This window comes from Amborella trichopoda, chromosome 9, assembly GCF_054954075.1.
Source record: "Amborella trichopoda isolate Santa Cruz 75 chromosome 9, AtrichopodaSantaCruz75HAP2 v2.0, whole genome shotgun sequence".
Lineage (NCBI taxonomy): Eukaryota > Viridiplantae > Streptophyta > Magnoliopsida > Amborellales > Amborellaceae > Amborella > Amborella trichopoda.
In genome coordinates this window covers 8469512-8488087 of record NC_142344.1, presented here as the reverse complement: position 1 = coordinate 8488087, position 18576 = coordinate 8469512, and the positions used below count along the sequence as shown (strand labels likewise).

Below are 18576 nucleotides of genomic sequence, written 5' to 3'. Positions count from 1 at the left end.
CAAAAACAAAAGATTTATGTTCAAATTTTAGAAGGTTGGGCAAAAAGATGTGGGGAAAAACTTGCACGCCTAAATTTTAGGAAAAGATGTATTTATTTTTTTAGGAAAAGATGTATGAGAGAACTCGCACCAAACATACGAAAACCAACTTGCTTCCCCAAATTTTAAGAATGTGGACTGGCCGTACAAATTTAGGAACCCTTTGTCCTTATAAATATTAGAAACTTTTTAAACTAATGGATATGTCTCAACCAATAGTTTAAAAAGTGGATCGGTGACTCGGATCGGGCATCTCAAAAACCGATCCAGATCTACGAATCGGCGATCCGGATCGGGAATCGGCTGAATCGGTCGGATTAAAACTTCAAAAAAATCCGAAACAATTATTAAAATTCATTATAAATATTGTTTTTTAGGAATCCAATAAGAAATGAAGGTACTACATTATTAAATTTCATTTTCTTCTTCAATTTGTGAATATTGAGATGCTTTTACCTGTATAAACTTATGTAAACCATTAAATTTGCATCACATAAAAGAAAAATCATAGATAAAATATATAATTATACATGGACTATTATAAATAGTAGATTAATCAATGAAAGAATGGCCATTAAAATCTCGTTTTGGTGAAAAACCCTAATCCACTAAAAAAATCAAAATTATTACAGCCTAACTAACTATAATCCAAAATTATTAAAACCTAACTAATTATAATATTATATATTGAAATTATAATTATTAGTTTACATTTTATAATTATTTTATTAGACAAAGAATAACAAATTTAAAATATTTTATAATATTATCTAATTTAAAATGTATTATTGACAACTGTAAGAAAAATAGTACATTACATGATTTATAATGTAAAAATTAATAAATAAAATAAAATATTTGGTTATCAATGTAAAAATTAATAAAATGCGTAAAAATTTTGGAAATAACACTTCAATTTTTCAAAAATTTATTTTTTTAGGTTTCTATAATAAATTTAGTAAAAGATTTTGTTAGTAGAAAGAAGGAGATTTCAAATAGAATAAACTTTTTATGTTTTATTTTTTTATGCCTTTTATATTATTTAAAAAATTAATTATACCACTATATACAACAAAAATTAACTGTTATACAAAAAATTAACTTTTTTATTTTTCCTTTTTTTATGTTTTTTATATTATTTACAAAAATATTTATACAATATATACAACACAAAAAAATGATGACCACAGGGGGACTCGACCTTAAGAGGTCACATGAAGAAGCAAAGGTTTTAACCACCACGTCACCTCACCATATGTAATTATAACTTGATGATTAATAGAATATATTTAAATTCCCTTTTTATTTAATGATGTTTGGGAATTTTTCCACATCGAAATATGGGTATTCCACTTTGGTATATAAATACTTATGTAATATAAATTAAAATGTTTGTGTAGAAATATTGGCGTAACCTCACACGTGTCGCACGCGTGCAGGGAGGGAATCAGATGCCTCCGATTCGACTCGAGGGCCCGGCAAAGCCCGTGCCGGTTCCAATACAAAACCGGGAACCACCCGGTTTTAGAGAAGAACCGCCAGTTCCAATCCGGTTCTGTCCAAGTCTACCTGGTTCCCTCCCTGCACGCGTGCGAGAGGTTACCCCAATATTTCTATACAAACATTTTAATTTATATTACATAGGTATTTATATACCAAAATGGAATACCCATCTTTCGATGTGGGATAATTCCCAAACATCATTAAATGAAAAAGGAATTTAAATATATTCTATTAATCATTAAGTTATAATCACATATGGTGAGGTGGCGTGGTGGTTAAGACCTTTTGTTTCTTCATGTGACCTCTCAAGGTCGACTTCTTTCGTGCGCGTTATTTTTTTGTGTTGTATATATTCTATAAATATTTTTGTAAATAATATAAAAAGCATAAAAAATGAAAAATAAAAAAGTTAATTTTTTGTATAGCAGTTAATTTTTGTTGTATATAGCGGCATAATTATTTTTTTAAATAATATGAAAGGCATAAAAAAATAAAACATAAAAAGTTTATTCTATTTGAAATCTCCATCTTTCTACTAACAATCTCTTTTACTAAATTTATTATAGAAACCTAAAAAAAAAAATTTGAAAAATTGAAGTGTTATTTCCAAAATTTGTACGCATTTTATTAATTTTTACATTGATAACCAAAGCTTTTATTTTATTTATTAATTTTTATATTATAAATCATGTAATGTACTATTTTTCTTACAGTTGTCAATAATACATTCTAAATTAGATAATATTATAAAATATTTTAAATTTGTTATTATTTGTCTAATAAAATAATTATAAAATGTAAACTAATAATTATAATTTCAATATATAATATTATAATTAGTTAGGTTTTAATAATTTTGGATTATAATTAGTTAGGCTATAATAATTTGGATTTTTTTAGCGGATTAAGATTTTTAGCCAAAACGAGATTTTAATGGCCATTCTTTCATTGATTAGTCTACTATTTATAATAGTCCATATATAATTATATATTTTATCTATAATAATTCTATGATTTTTCTTTTATGTGATGCAAATTTAATGATTGACATAAGTTTATACAGGGAAAGAGCATCTCAATATTCACAAATTGATGGAAAAAATGAAAGTTAATAATTTAGTACCTTCATTTCTTATTGGATTCCTAAAAAATAATATTTATAATGAATTTTAATAATTGTTTCGGATTTTTTTGAAGTTTTAATCTGACCGATTCAGCCGATTCCCAATCCGGATTGCCTATTCGGATCGGTTTTTGAGATGCCCGATCCGGGTCGCCGATCCACTTTTAAAACCATTGGTCTCAACCATTGGTTTAAAAAACGGATCGGTGCCCCTGATTGGGCACTCCAAAAACCCATCCGGATCGGTGAATCGACGATCCGGATCGGGAATCAGCCGAATCGGTCTGATTAAGCTTTAAAAAAAATCTAAAATAAATATTAAAATTCATTATAAACGTTGTATTTTAGGAATCCAATAAGAAATGAGGGTACTACATTATTACCTGTCCTTTTTTTCATCAATTTGTGAATATTGAAATGTTTTTTCCCTATATAAACTTATGTTAACCATTAAATTTACATCACATACAAGAAAAATCATAGAATTATCATCGATAAAGTATATAATCATACATGGACTACAATAAAGAGTAGATTAAATCGATGAAAAAAGGGCCCCTAAAATCTTGAATTGACGGAAAACCCTAATCTACTGAAAGAAACCCAAATTAGTACAACCTAACTAACTATAATCCAAATTTATTACCAAAAATCCAAAATATTTTATAATATCATCTAATCTAAAATGTATTATTGACAACTGTAAGAAAAATAGTACATTACATGATTTATAATGAAAAACTTAATAAATAAAATAAAAGATTTGATTATCAATGTAGAAATTATTAGAATGCGTACCAATTATCGAAATAAAATTTTAATTTTTCAAAAATTTAATTTTTTAGGTTTCTAGAATAAATTTAGTGAAACAGATTGTTAGTAGAAAGAGAGAGATTTCAAATAAAATAACCAACAAGGCCACATTGTGTTGTATGACTTTAATGGAAAGTTAATAATATATATTAAAGTTCTATCATAATTTAATGCTTGTGGGAATTATCCCACATCCAAGGATGAGTGTCACGTATTGTTTTATAAATAGCTATGCGATAATAACTTGGTCAGCGGGGGATAGGCAGCCCAACGTTTGCACGTAGCCGCGATACCCTCTCGGTTAGAGGTTGTGCCACGTGTAAGTTTACTTATCCACCGAGAACCGGTGATTTGTGACCTCATACCTTCTCACACATCCACCGAGAACCGGTGATTTGTGACCTCATACCTTCTCACACCCTCTCAGCTAGAGGTCCTCTCGGCGATTTGTGACCTCATACCCTCTCAAGCTTACCCTCTCAAGCTTATCCTCTCGGTTCTCACACCCTCTCGATTAGAGGTTGTGCCATGTGGTTAGAGGTTGTGCAACGTGAGAACCGGCGGTGTAAGCTTACCCTTTCGGTTAGAGGTTGTGCCACGTGTAAGCTTACTTACTCACACGGTCCTCTCTGTTAGAGGTTGTGACATGTGAGAACCGGCGGTGTAAGCTTACCCTCTCGGTTAGAGGTTGTGTCACGTGTAAGCTTAATTACCCTCTCGGTTAGAGGTTGTGCCACGTGAGAACCGGCAGTTACCCTCTCGGTTAGAGGTTGTGCCACGTGTAAGCTTACTTACCCTCTCGTTTACCCGTGTAAGCTTTACTTATCTACTTATCGTGACCTCATACCCTCTCACACCCTCTCGGTTAGAGGGTTAGAGGTTGTGCCACGTGAAAACCGGTGTTGATTAGAGGTTGTGCCACGTGTAGCTTACTTACTTATCCGCATGTATAAGCTTACTTCTCTAATTATCGTGACCTCATATCCTCTCACACTCTCTCGGTCATATCCTCTCACACTTATCTACTTATCGTGACCTCATATCCTCTCACACCCTCTCGATCATATCCTCTCATACCCTCTCGGTTAGTGGTTGCGGAGGTTCCCTCTCACACCCTCTCGGTTAGCGGTTATGCCACGTGTAGCTTACTTGCTTATCCACATGTGTAAGCTTACTTATCTATTTATATTTATCCACACGTGTAAGCTTACTTATCTACTTATTGTGACCTCACACCCTCTCGGTTAGAGGTTGTGGAGGTTGTGCCACATGTAGTTTACTTACTTATCCACACATGTAAGCTTACTTATCTACTTATCCATAGCTTATCCTCTCGGTTAAACTTACTTATCTACTTATCCACCGAAGCTTACTTATCGTGACCTGATATGCTCTCACACCCTCTCGGTTAGAGGTTGTGGAGGTTGTACCACATGTAGCTTACTTACTTCTTCACACGTGTAAGCTTACTTATCCACTTATCCACAGCTTACCCTTTCGGTTAGAGGTTGTGCCACATGTAAGCTTTCTTATCCACATGTGTAAACTTACTTATCTACTTATCGTGACCTCATACCCTCTCTCACCCTCTCGGTTAGAGGTTGTACCACGTGTAAACTTACTTATCTACTTATCCACCAAAGCTTACTTATTCATAAGTGTAAGCTTACTTATCTACTTATCGCGACCTCATACCCTCTCACACCCTCTCGCTTAGAGGTTGTGCCACGTGTAAGCTTACTTATACTTATCCACCGAAGCTTACTTCACGTGTAAGCTTACTTAATCCACTGAGAACAGCTTACTTATCCTGATCCACACGTGTAAGCGTACTTATCCACATATCCACGTGCAAGCTTACTTATCCACACGTGTAAACTTACTTATCTACTTATCCACCGAAGCTTATTTATGCACACATGTAAGCTTACTTATCCATCGAGAACAGCTTACTTATCCACACGTGTAAGCTTACTTATCCACTTATCCACCGACTTGTGACGGTTCTCGGTTTTACCCTCTGTCGGTTAGAGGTTATGCCACGTGTAAGCTTTCTCGGTTTCACCCTCTGTCGGGTTGTGCCACATGTAAACGTGTAAGCTTACTTATCTACTTGTCCACACGTGTAAGCTTACTTATCCACTTATCCACCTAGAAGGTCACATACCCTCTCACACCCTCTCGGTTAGAGGTTGTGCCACGTGTAAGCTTCCTCTCGGTTAGAGGTTGCTCATACCCTCAGTTAGAGGTTGCTCATACCCTCGGTTAGAGGTTGCTCATACCCTCTCGATCTCTAATAGAGAACCGGCGATTTGTGAGAACCCTCTGTCGGTTAGAGGTTGTGCCACGTGTAAATGTGTACACTTACTTATCTACTTATCCACCGAAGCTTACTTATCCACACGTATAAGCTTACTTATCTACCGAGAAGGTCACAAACCCTCTCACACCCTCTCGGTTAGAGGTTGTGCCACATGTAAGCTTCCTCTCGATTAGAGGCTGCTCATACCCCCGGTTAGAGGTTGCTCGTACCCTCTCAGTCTCTAACAGAGAACTGGTGATTTGTGACCTTATACCCTCCACACCCTCTCGGTTAGAGGTTGTGACACGTGTAAGCTTCCTCTCGGTTAGAGGTTACTCATACCGTCAGTTAGAGGTTGCTCATACCCTCTCGATTAGAGACCGAGAACCGGCGATTTGTGTGTAAGCTTCCTCTCAGTTAGAGGTTGCTCATACCCTCGGCTAGAGGTTGCTCATACCCTCTCGGTTAGAGATCGAGAACCGGTGATTTGTGACCTCATACCCTCTCACACCCTCTCGGTTAGAGGTTGTGCCACGTGTAAGCTTACTTATCCATACGTGTAACCTTACTTATCTACTTATCCACCGAAGCTTACTTATCCACACGTGTAAGCTTACTTATCTACTTATCGACCAATAACAACTTACTTATCCACACGTGTAAACTTACGTATCCACTTATCCACCGAGAACCGGCTTGTGACGGTTCTCGGTTTTACCCTCTGTCGGTTAGAGGTTGTGCCACATGTAAGCTTTCTCGGTTTTACCCTTTGTCGATTAGAGGTTGTGCCATGTATAAGCTTTCTCAACTTTACCTTCTGTCGGTTAGAGATTGTCAGTTAGAGGTTGTGCCACGTTTAAACGTGTAAGCGTACTTATCTACTTATCCACCGAGGCTTACTTATCCACATATATAAGCTTTTACTTGTAAGCTTACTTATCTACTTATCCACCGAAGCTTACTTATCCACATGTGTAAGCTTATTTATCCACCGAGAACCGGCTTTTGACGGTTCTTGGTTTACCCTCTGTCGGTTAGAGGTTGTGCTGCGTGTAAGCTTTCTCAGTTTTACCCTTTGTTGGTTAAAGGTTGTGCCACGTATAAGCTTACTTATCCACCGAGAACTGGCTTGTGAAGGTTCTCGGTTTTACATAGTAAGATCTCAACATATTTTGTAATGATAAAATTTAGGATTTCTTTTATAACTTAGTTGGTGTATCTTAGGACGCTTTCACCCAATTATCTTTCTTATTGTTAAGCCTTTTGAATTTTTCATGTATCCAGGCCCTAGCGAATTAAAGGACAACTACAAGAATCTGTCATTTTTAAATCACTGATCTTAACATATTTTGTGATGATAAAATTTAGGATTTCTTTTATAACTTAGTTGCTGTATCTTAAGACGCTTTTACCCAATTATCTTTCTTATTGTAAAGCCTTTTTAATTTTTCATGTATCCAGGCCCTAGCAAAAACAAAGGTCAATTTTGGATGGTGATTAAAGGACAACTACGAGACTCTGTCTTAATTTGAGTGGGTTAGCCTGGTTTTGGAAAGGTATAAATAAACCAATTCAAAAAATAGCCTTGTTATAAGTCTCATTTGGAATTCTTAGTAAAAGCACAGTCTTATTTGGAATTCTTAGTAAAAACACCGTCTGACCATGTCAAGGGAATAGACGGTGATGAACCTCTGTCTTGCTGGAATCAGCAATTGGCCTCCACCGTTCATCAACAAACACAAAGTATACATTAGGGTTATGTGACTCTTGACACGGACTAACTAGTAACTCGCCCTCGCCGAGGCTAAGTCCCCCGAGTTGCGTGTACAATTCTAAGATATAAAAGAAATTTTAAAAAGATTTTAATTTTTTAAAAAAAGTATTAGAATAGTTTATATTTTTGTTGCATGTGATTTGGATGTATCTGGTAAAGGATGATGGGTATTTTTTTTATTATAGTCACAATTTTACATTATTTTCATTTTTAAAATGCACGGATCTATAAAATCTTTTTTTTTAATCTTTTTTTTTTCTTCTACATTTCTTGTTTTAACGTTTTAAAGTTGGTTTAAGTTTCAGTTTACCTACTACAAAGTTTTTTATTGTTTAAAAACTCTTTGTATTTTAAATTTTTTAGGGCCAAAAAGGCCCCGTGTTGGACTCTAGCAGAATTAAGAGAATCTGCTCGGTAACTTGCCTTCGCATCAGTGTTCCCAAAACCGGCCGCTCCGATCTGGAATTAGCCGATTAGATCGGTACAGGCAAGGTATCGACTCCGGTTAAAGCCGGTTTTGTGGTAGTAATGGATATCCCGGTCTCTCCAAAAACAATTGGCACCAAAACCGGCCAGTTTATTGTCAAAACGGCAGTTTTCATGCAATACTGGCCTGTTTTTGCTAACCGGTCCGGTTTACCGATATAACACCCGATATAACGTAAAAACAGTACATCTCAAATAACGGCCGTTATTTGACACAGCGAGCGTTATTTGTAAGAGAACCCGTGAATCTAATTTCGCAGGGTTTTTTATTCCAATTTCTGACTTTTTTTTATTTTTTTCGATCAATTATTGTACTTAAACGCCTGAAATTTTCTATAAATAACTGTTTATTGAGTCAAAATCGAAGAAGAACGATTTTTTGGCGGATTGAAAATGGTGGATTTCTGAAACTGTGAAATTTCCGCCATTTTATCAATCTGAGCTTCGATACCCCATGAATATGCATGGAAATAAAGGGCTTTATGCATTATTGAAGGCTTAAACTTTTCCCTATTTCAATTTGTCAAAAAATATGAATATTTGAGGTTGATTTCGGCCGCAAGTGAGCAGCAGCGAAGAACTGTATTCGATGAAAAAAAATTGATTTTTGATCCATGTATTGATCGTTTTTTTTTTTCGAATTGATCAATGAAGTTTGATCATCACGGCTTCATCAAATGAATACATTAGATATGTTGATTTATCATTGAGTAAATTTATTTATATGATTTTTTTTTGCTGCTTTTTTGTTTTGAAAATTTTGTGAAGTGAAATATCCGCCATTTTTTGAAGAACAATCTCAATAGTAAATGGATCATCATGAAATTTGGGGCATTTGAATTGTAATTGAAGTATCTATCATATTTCTTTGTCAAATTGTTCAAAAAATGAAAGATTTGGGGTTGATTTTGCTCTAAAGTTTATGTGTTCTTTGGCTCGATTTTAGGGTTCTTAAAAAAATTTTGTTTTTTTAATAAAATTATGTTTTGTTTTTTTTAAAATATGTTATTTGTGATGAATATGAGAAAAATATATATATATTCTTTCTTTTTAAGTTTATATATTTTTGGTGAGCTTGTTGGATTGTTTTTAATGTTATATTTTTTTGTGATGAATATGAGAAAAAATATATTTCTTTATTTTTTAATGTTATATATTTTTGGTGAGCTTGTTGGATTGTTTTTAATGTTATATTTTTTTTATATAATGTTATATATTTTTGGTCAGCTTGTTGGATTGTTTTTAATGTTATATATTTTTTTATAAAAATATGTTTTTCGTGTTAAAATTGCAATCTTATATAATTTTTTCATCTTAATTCTACATTTTAAAGTTGCATGTCTACGAAAAGGCACAAATTATGTGGCAAAACAGGTTAATATCTTGAATATCTTTGTTGTCGATGTGATTATTTTCTGGTTATGAGGGCTATTTATTAATTCATAGTCATGATAATTTAGGGGAATAATATGTCGATGGCCAACTTTGCTTTTCTTTTTCATGGATGATTTGTACTTTATTATTTTTCTCTAACTATTTAGTTATTTATTTTTTTGTTCATATAATGATTTTGTTTTGCTCCTTAATTCCCATTGATTCAAGGTCTCATTGCTCCTCATTCCTATAAGCGTGCATCATTTTTTTGCTCCTTAATCCTATAATTGTTCATGTATTGCTGGCTTATGGGATTATTGTGGATTTTTTCATTTTGATGAAAATTTTGATAAGTGACTGTTGGTGTTTGTTACTATTGTGTGTTCTCAACTTCTTGTTTGGTTGTGACATTTTCTTCTAATTTATTTTTTTATTTATTACAAGTTATCTATCATTCGTTGCAACTTCATATTCCTGAAATCTGTTTATTAGCCTCTATGAAAAAAAGAGGTAGAAACTAAAACGTGTTTTACTCATCTCTCATGTTCCCACACACATAAATGGATTAAAAATTAACTTGTTTTTTTTAAATATACCATTGTTAGCTGAACTTTGTAACTTCATCAATTGAATTTATGTGAAATTATAAATTATCTTGCACATCTTCATAATATTCAAATATTAAATTATATAAAAAGTTGTTTCAATTTTTTTTGTAAGATAAATATATGTAATATGATAGTATATACTTAATCTAAGTTTTTCTATTTTTTTATTATTTTTTTAAATTTTTTTGAGGGTTTTTTATCCATTTTTTTAAAAAAAAAATCTACTTGACTAGTTAGTCCAGTTAACCATCCCGAAAAATCCGGTTCCAGTTCGAACTGCTTCCAGTCTCATGACCGGTTAACCGTTCCGATTTTACGAACAGTGCTTGGCATGCTATTACATGGGCTTGAGAGTAGGGTATTTGGTGCTCTTATTTGTTTTACTTTCCATGGTTTAGCAGTAGGAATGACGCTCTAAATGTTAGACATCCCAATATCATTACCTAATCAATGCAATTTTTATGAGGCCTAAGTTTTATGACAGCAAAGTACACTTGAATGAATTTTGGGCACGAAGAATCTACATAGGCTCTAACATTAATTTTCAATACCGATTATGAAATTTGAAGCTAAAAAATATACAAATTTTGTCGATTTGTGAATAATTATTTTTAGGACGAAGTAAATAGTCTATACATTGTTTTTAAAATTTAGAATACTAATTCTTTTCACAACTATAATAGTCAAGGTCAAGACAATCAATTTGAAGATTTTCCAGCTCCAAAACTACTATTTTTGGTGAGTTTTGAGTTAAGGCTTTATTTATTTTTACATAGTAACAGCCCTATCAAAACGATTTCCTCGCCTAAATCCTATCTCCTAAAGGTCTAAGTGACATCCCTGATGCATGCCTAGTCGCCCAAGCCTATCTCACATGTCAAAACTGAATATGAATGGAAATTAACAGTGTGTGAGAACAAGAACGGGGATGATAATTCATTTGTCCACATTGATTGAGACCATTTATCTTTGATACAAGGTTATTTCAATTAATCTTGATCATTAGATGTGTAATTAAATGATTGCACTTATTCTAATGACCAAGCTCAAACTTCAAAAAAAGTTTTTTAGAACTTTGTGATACACCCAAGCTATTAGATTTCACATCAGATGATTGTAAGTAATTGTGATGTCCTTGTATCAAAAATAAATAGTCTCATTCTATGCAATCCCAAAATTTAAGGTCATTATCATTGATGATAAGCCCAGATGCGCACTCGTGGTTTAAACCGAAGATTAGCGTGTTAGATTATCGACCCAGTAATTTCGATCTAGATCAACGATGGACCAAGGGGTGGGAATGGGTTAGGTTGGGTCTAGATCAGGCCCGACTTGGACCAACCCCGACTAAGTCTAAGTTAGACCAGATCCAACCTGACCCGATAGGATCCAAGGTGGACCCGGACCCGGAGCCGAACCTAGATCCAAACTCAGTAATAGCACATTATATTCAAAATTATATTATATAGAATACTACAAAAATATAATGAAATAATAGTAGATTATATAATATATATGGACACGGTTTCTATGTGGCCAGCCCGCATATTGTAGAAATGTGAGCTTGGCAATAAATATATTGTTTAAATATAATTTGATCTCAATTTTTAGAGAATATATAATCTTTAATATGGAGATCATGGATATATGAAAAAAAAAAATTAAAGACTAAAAATAATAATTATATTAAGAAAACATATGGACAATTAGATGGATGCTTCATACCTCTGGACCGCATATTGTTTCATGCGGTTCAGCCCGCATGAAACAATTTTCCAATAAATATTATTATTATAACAAAATAAATAGTACATCTAAAATATTCAAGTTGAGTCCGGTCGGATTAAGTCAACCTAGACCCAAACTCGATCTACTTCTGAACCAGGACCCGACTCGTCGGGTCCAAAAATACGACACACACCTGGACCCAAGTCGGGTCGACGTGTCGAGGTAGCAGGTCAATCCACCCATTACTCACCCCTATGTTGACCAAAGCGTAAAATTTATTTCTCATTCTAAATTCATGAGTTATGCTTCTCTTTCTAAGTTCATGAAATATTTCATGTCCAATTATCACACATATCCATAAAATCTAAGCCATTTACAACCAATTTGCAACATAAACTTAGGGCTTCAATGAAAATTGAGCCCCAAATTGAGCCCCACTCCAAATCATCCTTCCCCATCACTCACTAGCAAGTAGTCACACGTGCAATGTTCGTGGATTTGTGCGTCGCACGTGGCGAGAAATAGCAAGGTTAAAATAGACACTGATTAATGCCGAAAGGAAAGGCACAATTTCAGTTATCGCATTCGTTGGAATTTCATGGGCAGTCCGGAAGCTAAAGATGGATGCTCGTTAGCAGAGCTAAATAAGGGAATATTATACTCTCTCTCTCTCTCTCTCTCTCTCTCTCTCTCTCTTCGTTAGCAGAGCAAAATGAGGGAATATTCTCTCTCTCTCTCTCATGGCAATCTCCATTAAAGTCTACACAAGAATGCCCTAAATCCGAGGTAACAATGTGAATCCCAATTTTCTTCTTTCTCCCTCTGGTAAGATGTATTTCAGTTCATGAATTTCTCAAATTCGAGGACTTTCATGGCGTTTGATTCTAAGTGTATTGTCACGGTTGTGTTCTCATTACTCCGCCTTTGATTGTTCGAGGTTTTGCAGAAGTTGGGAACCGGATACCACATTTGCATTCAAGTTTAAGGTTACCGATTCCTCAATTCAATTCCAGAATTTGTGGTCGCTTTTTCATGCATATACAATTAAATAGAAGGATTAAAAGAGATCTTACTTGAGGAGATGGCAATTGGCAGTGAAGAAACTTGTTAAATGATCACCATTAAAGTTAGTTCGGATCTCTAGAAAAGTTATCACATGAGTGTGGGACTTGACTTTTCTATAGATTCGTGTCAAATTTAATGGTAACTTTTTAAGATTTGAGATCCTATACACATGGGTGGGAGAGAGTCCTATAAGATCATTTATCATAACAAAAGAGTATTGATCCTATAAGACCCTCCTCCACCCATATATGTAGGACTCAAAGGATTACCATTAAAGTTAGAATAGATCTCTAAAAAAATTATCACATGAGTTTGGGACTTGACGTTTCTATAGATCAGTGCTAAATTTAAAGGTGACCCTTCGGGGTCCTATCCCAAATTTTATATATTATGATAAAAGTTTAAAGTGCGCCGTAATTTGATTGTTTAAGGTTGTAACCTTATAGAATCCGCACCAAATTTACAAGATTAATATTTACAATATTATATTTTCTTACCAAAAATTATAAATTATTAACCAAAAAATACAAAGAGAAAGAGAAAAATAAAAATAATTACCCAGAAATACAAATTATATATGTAAATAATGTGAATAGTACTAAACAGAAGTACTTTGTTAAACTTTTCGTTTACTAAAACCTAATGTAACTTATATTTATAATTATAAAAGAAAAAGAGAATTCATTATTGCTTCGTTTTCTTTTCTTTTTTATTCAATTTTCTGCCTTTATTTTTCCACATCCAAAATCCAAACCTAAATTGAAAAGAAAAACAGAAAAATAAAAAATGCCACCAAGACATTTTACTTTTTCTCTTTTATCGTTCAACTTTTATTATGTACCAATCAAATTTCACATTTTTTGTTTCCAAATTTTGGATTTACCTTTTATAGTGGGAGCAATGCTCTCTCTTACGATTCGTACCTTTTACTTCACCTCCAATATGGATGATTATGATATTTCTCTCTAAATAGGGTGTTTATTTACCCAACTAATTAATATATAAAAAAAGGGTGTTTGTTTCCTTTTTTTTTTTGTTATTCTACACACTTCAATTTTTTTTTATTTTTGTATATCTGTTTTTCTTTTATTATTCATGAAATTTGATGAAAACCTTCTTTTTTTAGAGCATGTGATTAGAATATTTTTTGAAAATGTTATTTCAAGAAATCCATGTAACCTACGACAATTCAACCACTCCACACGGGTGAAGGAGGGGTTTACAACGTTGATTTAAAGATAAATGATCCACTTTGTACCCCGTAGGATGCAAATCATTTGTTGGATTTCTAATGAATTTTTGAGGGGTGTCTTAATTTGACTGTTTAGGGCATCACCTTTATATATACTTTTTTCAAATTTCAATGTAATATTATTCAAATGCAATCCCCTTCTTAAAACCCGTACTAGATATGGATTACATTCCGAAACACATTTTAAGCCACTCCTACGGCAGTTTTCCTTTAGATCCATGAATTTGTAGTAAAAAAAGATAGTGGTATTATGACGCCCTGCAAAAAATTAAAATGAATGAACCAAAACTAAATTCTAGAATAGTTTATTTTGAAATTTTAAAAATCTATTTTCTTAAATTCATATTGACGATGGTTGAGATTATTGATCTGTAAAATTTTAGGTTCAAAATCTATCTCTATGATGATTTTTGAAGGAGATTATATGTAAACGTATGCATCGGCACAGAAAAGCCCCCTCCCTCCGGAACATTTCATGGTGATGCTCTGATTCAGAACTTAGAGCGCAATTAAATCCTAGTTTAACTGGGAGATTATGTTTTTGTCAATGTTTTTTGGGTTAAGAAATGTGGCATTCTTAAGTGAGCGTCCAAAGAAAACTACAAAATCAGATCATCTAAAATGGCAACTCAATGAGAAGCCCTAAGTCACTCACACAATACCTCAAACTATTATTTATTTATTTATTCTAGGGAAAATTTCATATAAACCTCTAATTTCTCATGTTATTTCATGGTAGATCTTTTTTTTGTTTTTTTTTGTCAAGCAGCATTAGGAAACCTTTAAAGATTTCACCATACCACATCATCTCTTATCTCTCTCTTTTATTGATTTTTTACTATAAAAATTAACCCCAACAAATTTTTTTATACTATTTTAATCCAAAAACTTTTTAACCATCTTTTTCTCTTTCCACCGGTTAAAAAAGTTTTTGAGTTAAAATAATATAAAAAGATTTGTTGGGGCTAATTTTTGTAGTAAAAAAATCAATAAAAAAAGAAAATAAGAAATGAAGGGGTATGGTGAAGTCCTTAAATATTTCCTTGTTGCTTGAAAGAAAAACTGAATAAAAGTCTACTATGTAATAATATGAAGAATTAGGGGCCTAAACGAAATTTTCTCTTTACTTTTATTCGGGAATGGAGCCGAAGATGTTTGTTGAGACACCCGCTAGGTTATTGGAGGACTTACCTTAAAATAATGCTAGATTATTGCAGAGGCTATGCCAGTTATGCATGATAAATAAACGTCAAATTTTCCATTTATAAAAAAATAAACAAACCACATAGGATTGCAATAGTACCTGTGTGGTTCTCAAGAAAACAAAGGGTCACTAAATGATGCCCAATAGCGTAACAGCCATAAATAATTAAGAAGGAGATTGTTGGAAGACATAGCTTTCAATTATGTGTGCATGGTTTTGCTATTCCCAAACAATAAAACCAGTGGCCGCAATGCCAAAGAATTCCACCCATAGGGAACGAAATGTATTTAATAATGTTATTTATTTTTTATACAAAAAGATCATAAACGGTATTGACCGTTAAATTTGAAACTAGATGGGTAAGGATGTGTCTTTGGTATAAAGTCCAAAATAAAATTTTTCAATTGTTAAGTCACGTTTTCATTTATTTAATTTCACATCTAATGGTTAAAAATAATTGTGATCTCATTGTATAAAAAAAAAAATGTCTTATAATATATAATCCTAAAAATATCATGTAGCAAATACTACTAGCAATCCCCTAAATTGAATTAAATTAAATATTAGATTGTTTAATAACTGAAGGTTATTTTTGTGGTAATGTTTAATGATCCATGGTTGTGTTTCTTTTTAAAAGTAGCACTCCATTGTCATCTTGCTCTTGCCATTGAAGGCTTTCTCGTCCACGCACGCAACGTCCAAGTTCCTCAAATGGTTACCGCGTATCGAGTTGTTCTAGTTTTGTTTCTTTACTGAGCTACTTTTTTGTTGTGTACTCCCGCGGTAGTTCTTTGTGCAGCTATTCTATCTATAAAAAGAATAACCTTTTCTATCATATGGGATTTACTATAGAGTCATCTCATGGCTATTTAAAAATAAGGGCAAGCTTTTTATGCTCCCGTTAGAAGTTCTATCCTCCTTTTTATCCAACCGTCCATTTTGAATGGAGGGTTAAGATTGCTTCAATCACAATATCACCTCTCTACACTATTTTATTTTAAATTTTTTTCTATAAACTATTTTGACATCAAATTTTGGACGTCCATTCCTCTATTAAACTCGCACTAGTGAAAAATATAAAAAAAAATATTTTTAATAAAATATAATGACCAAAATACTCTTAAAAAATTCAAGAGGTATTTTGGTCATTATATTTTATTAAAAATTTATTTTTAATATTTTTTATAGGTGCGTCCCAATGAGAGGATGGCACATTCCAAATTTTATATTCATCCAATTTGTATAAAAAACTAAAAATAAAATACTTTGAGACGCCGGATCTAAGATCAAACGGTGAGTGACTCTTTTGATCAAAATTAGATGGTTGGATGGTAAAGGGAGGATATAACTTCTATGATGTAGGAGAAGCATAGAAACCTTTCTCTTAAAAATAATATGTAAACAAAATTTCAGCTCATAAAAACTTTAATCTAATTATTTAAAAATTAGATAGATAGTTTTTATTCAATCATAATATTTTTATGTAAAGTTCGTCACCTTGAGGACTTTACGTAAAAAGTCAATTTTGGGTGAAAATTATAAGGTCAGTCAACTCATATGTTTATTTTTTCCAAACTATCCTTTTGTCCGATGATGTCATTCTCATACGGCAATTTATTTTTTATTTCTTTTTAATTTGACTCACTAGTTCAGATTTGCATATTTTTATTTCTTTTGATCGCCCAAAATTGAAAATCTTTAATTTCTCTCATTTTCACCAAATTTTCTCAAATATAAAGTTTTCCTATTAAACTAATTTTTTGAATCAAAACAAAAGAATCTCCTATTATGATTTCATGTTATTTCCCTATATTTTATTTGCCTTTTATTCTACTTTTTTAAAAAAAAGTTCTTATTTTTACTTTGTTGTATATCTCTTATTAGAAGAAATAAATTAAAATTTAGTTTTAAGTATTTTATATTTTTTTGTGTCTTTGGTAATTTTTGCTTTTTTCTTTGTTTTTGTCGTTTTGACTAAGCTAGGCCGACTTGAACCTAGCAGGTTGGGTTTTGGGTATCCGAGAAGGGTGTTTAAACACTAGAGAAAAGCTAAATCTAAAATTGAGAATAAATAGGGGAACAACAAAAATTTCAAAGGTTTTAACCAAATTAGATAAAAAAACTTTGCAACATTTTCATTTATTATTTATTAAAAGTTAAAAAGTTCATATATACTTGAAAATGAGTGATTTCAGGCGAGGGTTGTATCATAGTATAATGCAACGACACTTCTAGAAAATCATGTCTGCGGTATTTGTATAACCCAAAATTTTGCACACACACTCTCTTCATCTCAATAATCGATCCCCCCAAAAAAAAGTTCGGGCCCAACCTAGATATGATCAAAATGAGTCCCCTTCAAAAATGAATCTAGACCATTCATTTGGTGAGTTTCAAGATCTTAGCCTTTATAAACTCAAAATCATTTTTCTGTTTTTTAACATCGTTCATCTAATGATAATAAAGCCATCCAAAAAAATTGAAAATGAAAAAATCATTCTAAGGTCTAGATCTAAGCATCTCACCAAAATGAACGGCGTATGTTAATTGGGCAAAAAAAAAAAATTTGACGATGTATTTTCAAATTTTTCTTTTTTGTGATTGTTCATTAAAACGAAAAAAATATATATTTTAAATTTTGGATTAAACAAATTGTTATATTTTGAAAGTTGTTGCACTCTATTACTGTACAACCATTGCATAAAATCATTGCCATGCTTGAGTGTTCCTTTGTAGGAGAAAATTGTGGACATATTTGATAAAATAAAAATTTTATGTTCGTTTGAGGCATAGACAATGCTCAGTTGGAAATTAATTCCTTGATGAATTTGGTTGAGAAATAATATAATCGTATTCCCTCGACCATTTCCAGTTAAATCGCGGTAGTTTGTGATAAGCGCTCCTTCACGCTATCCATCTCCTGCTGTTAACAAGGGATGGTTGAGGTGACAAAGAAATTTCCATTTTTTTAAAGTTCTCCAGACCACGAGTTTCAAGAGTTTACGAGCTTAATGCAATGGCGAACAAATTGTGTAGTATTTTGAAAAGGGCAAGCTTTTTATTTTTATGTTTATCTACATCTCCTTATCCAACCATCAAAATGGATAGTTGAGGTGACTCTAATTAAAATGGATAGTTGAGGTGACTCTAATTACAATGTTATGTCTCTGCATTTTTTTATTTTTAATTTTTTCTACAAAATATTTTGACACCAAATTTTGAGCATCCACTCCTCTCTTATGGCATCCACTCATCTCTTATATTCACACTGGTGAAAAATATAAAAAGATTATTCTCAATAAAAT

The 18576-nt window shown here is 32.7% G+C and overlaps 1 long non-coding RNA gene across 2 annotated transcripts; it reads left to right on the top strand.

The window, feature by feature from the left end:
* Positions 1-12328: 12328 nt before the first annotated feature.
* Positions 12329-13229, top strand: LOC148780346 (uncharacterized). Of its 2 annotated transcripts, none has more exons than XR_016040202.1 (2): positions 12329-12536; positions 12697-13229. It is a non-coding gene; the product is annotated as an uncharacterized LOC148780346 (long non-coding RNA). The 2 variants fall into 2 exon arrangements; XR_016040203.1 differs by having other exon boundaries at positions 12350-12536; positions 12688-13229.
* Positions 13230-18576: the final 5347 nt, after the last annotated feature.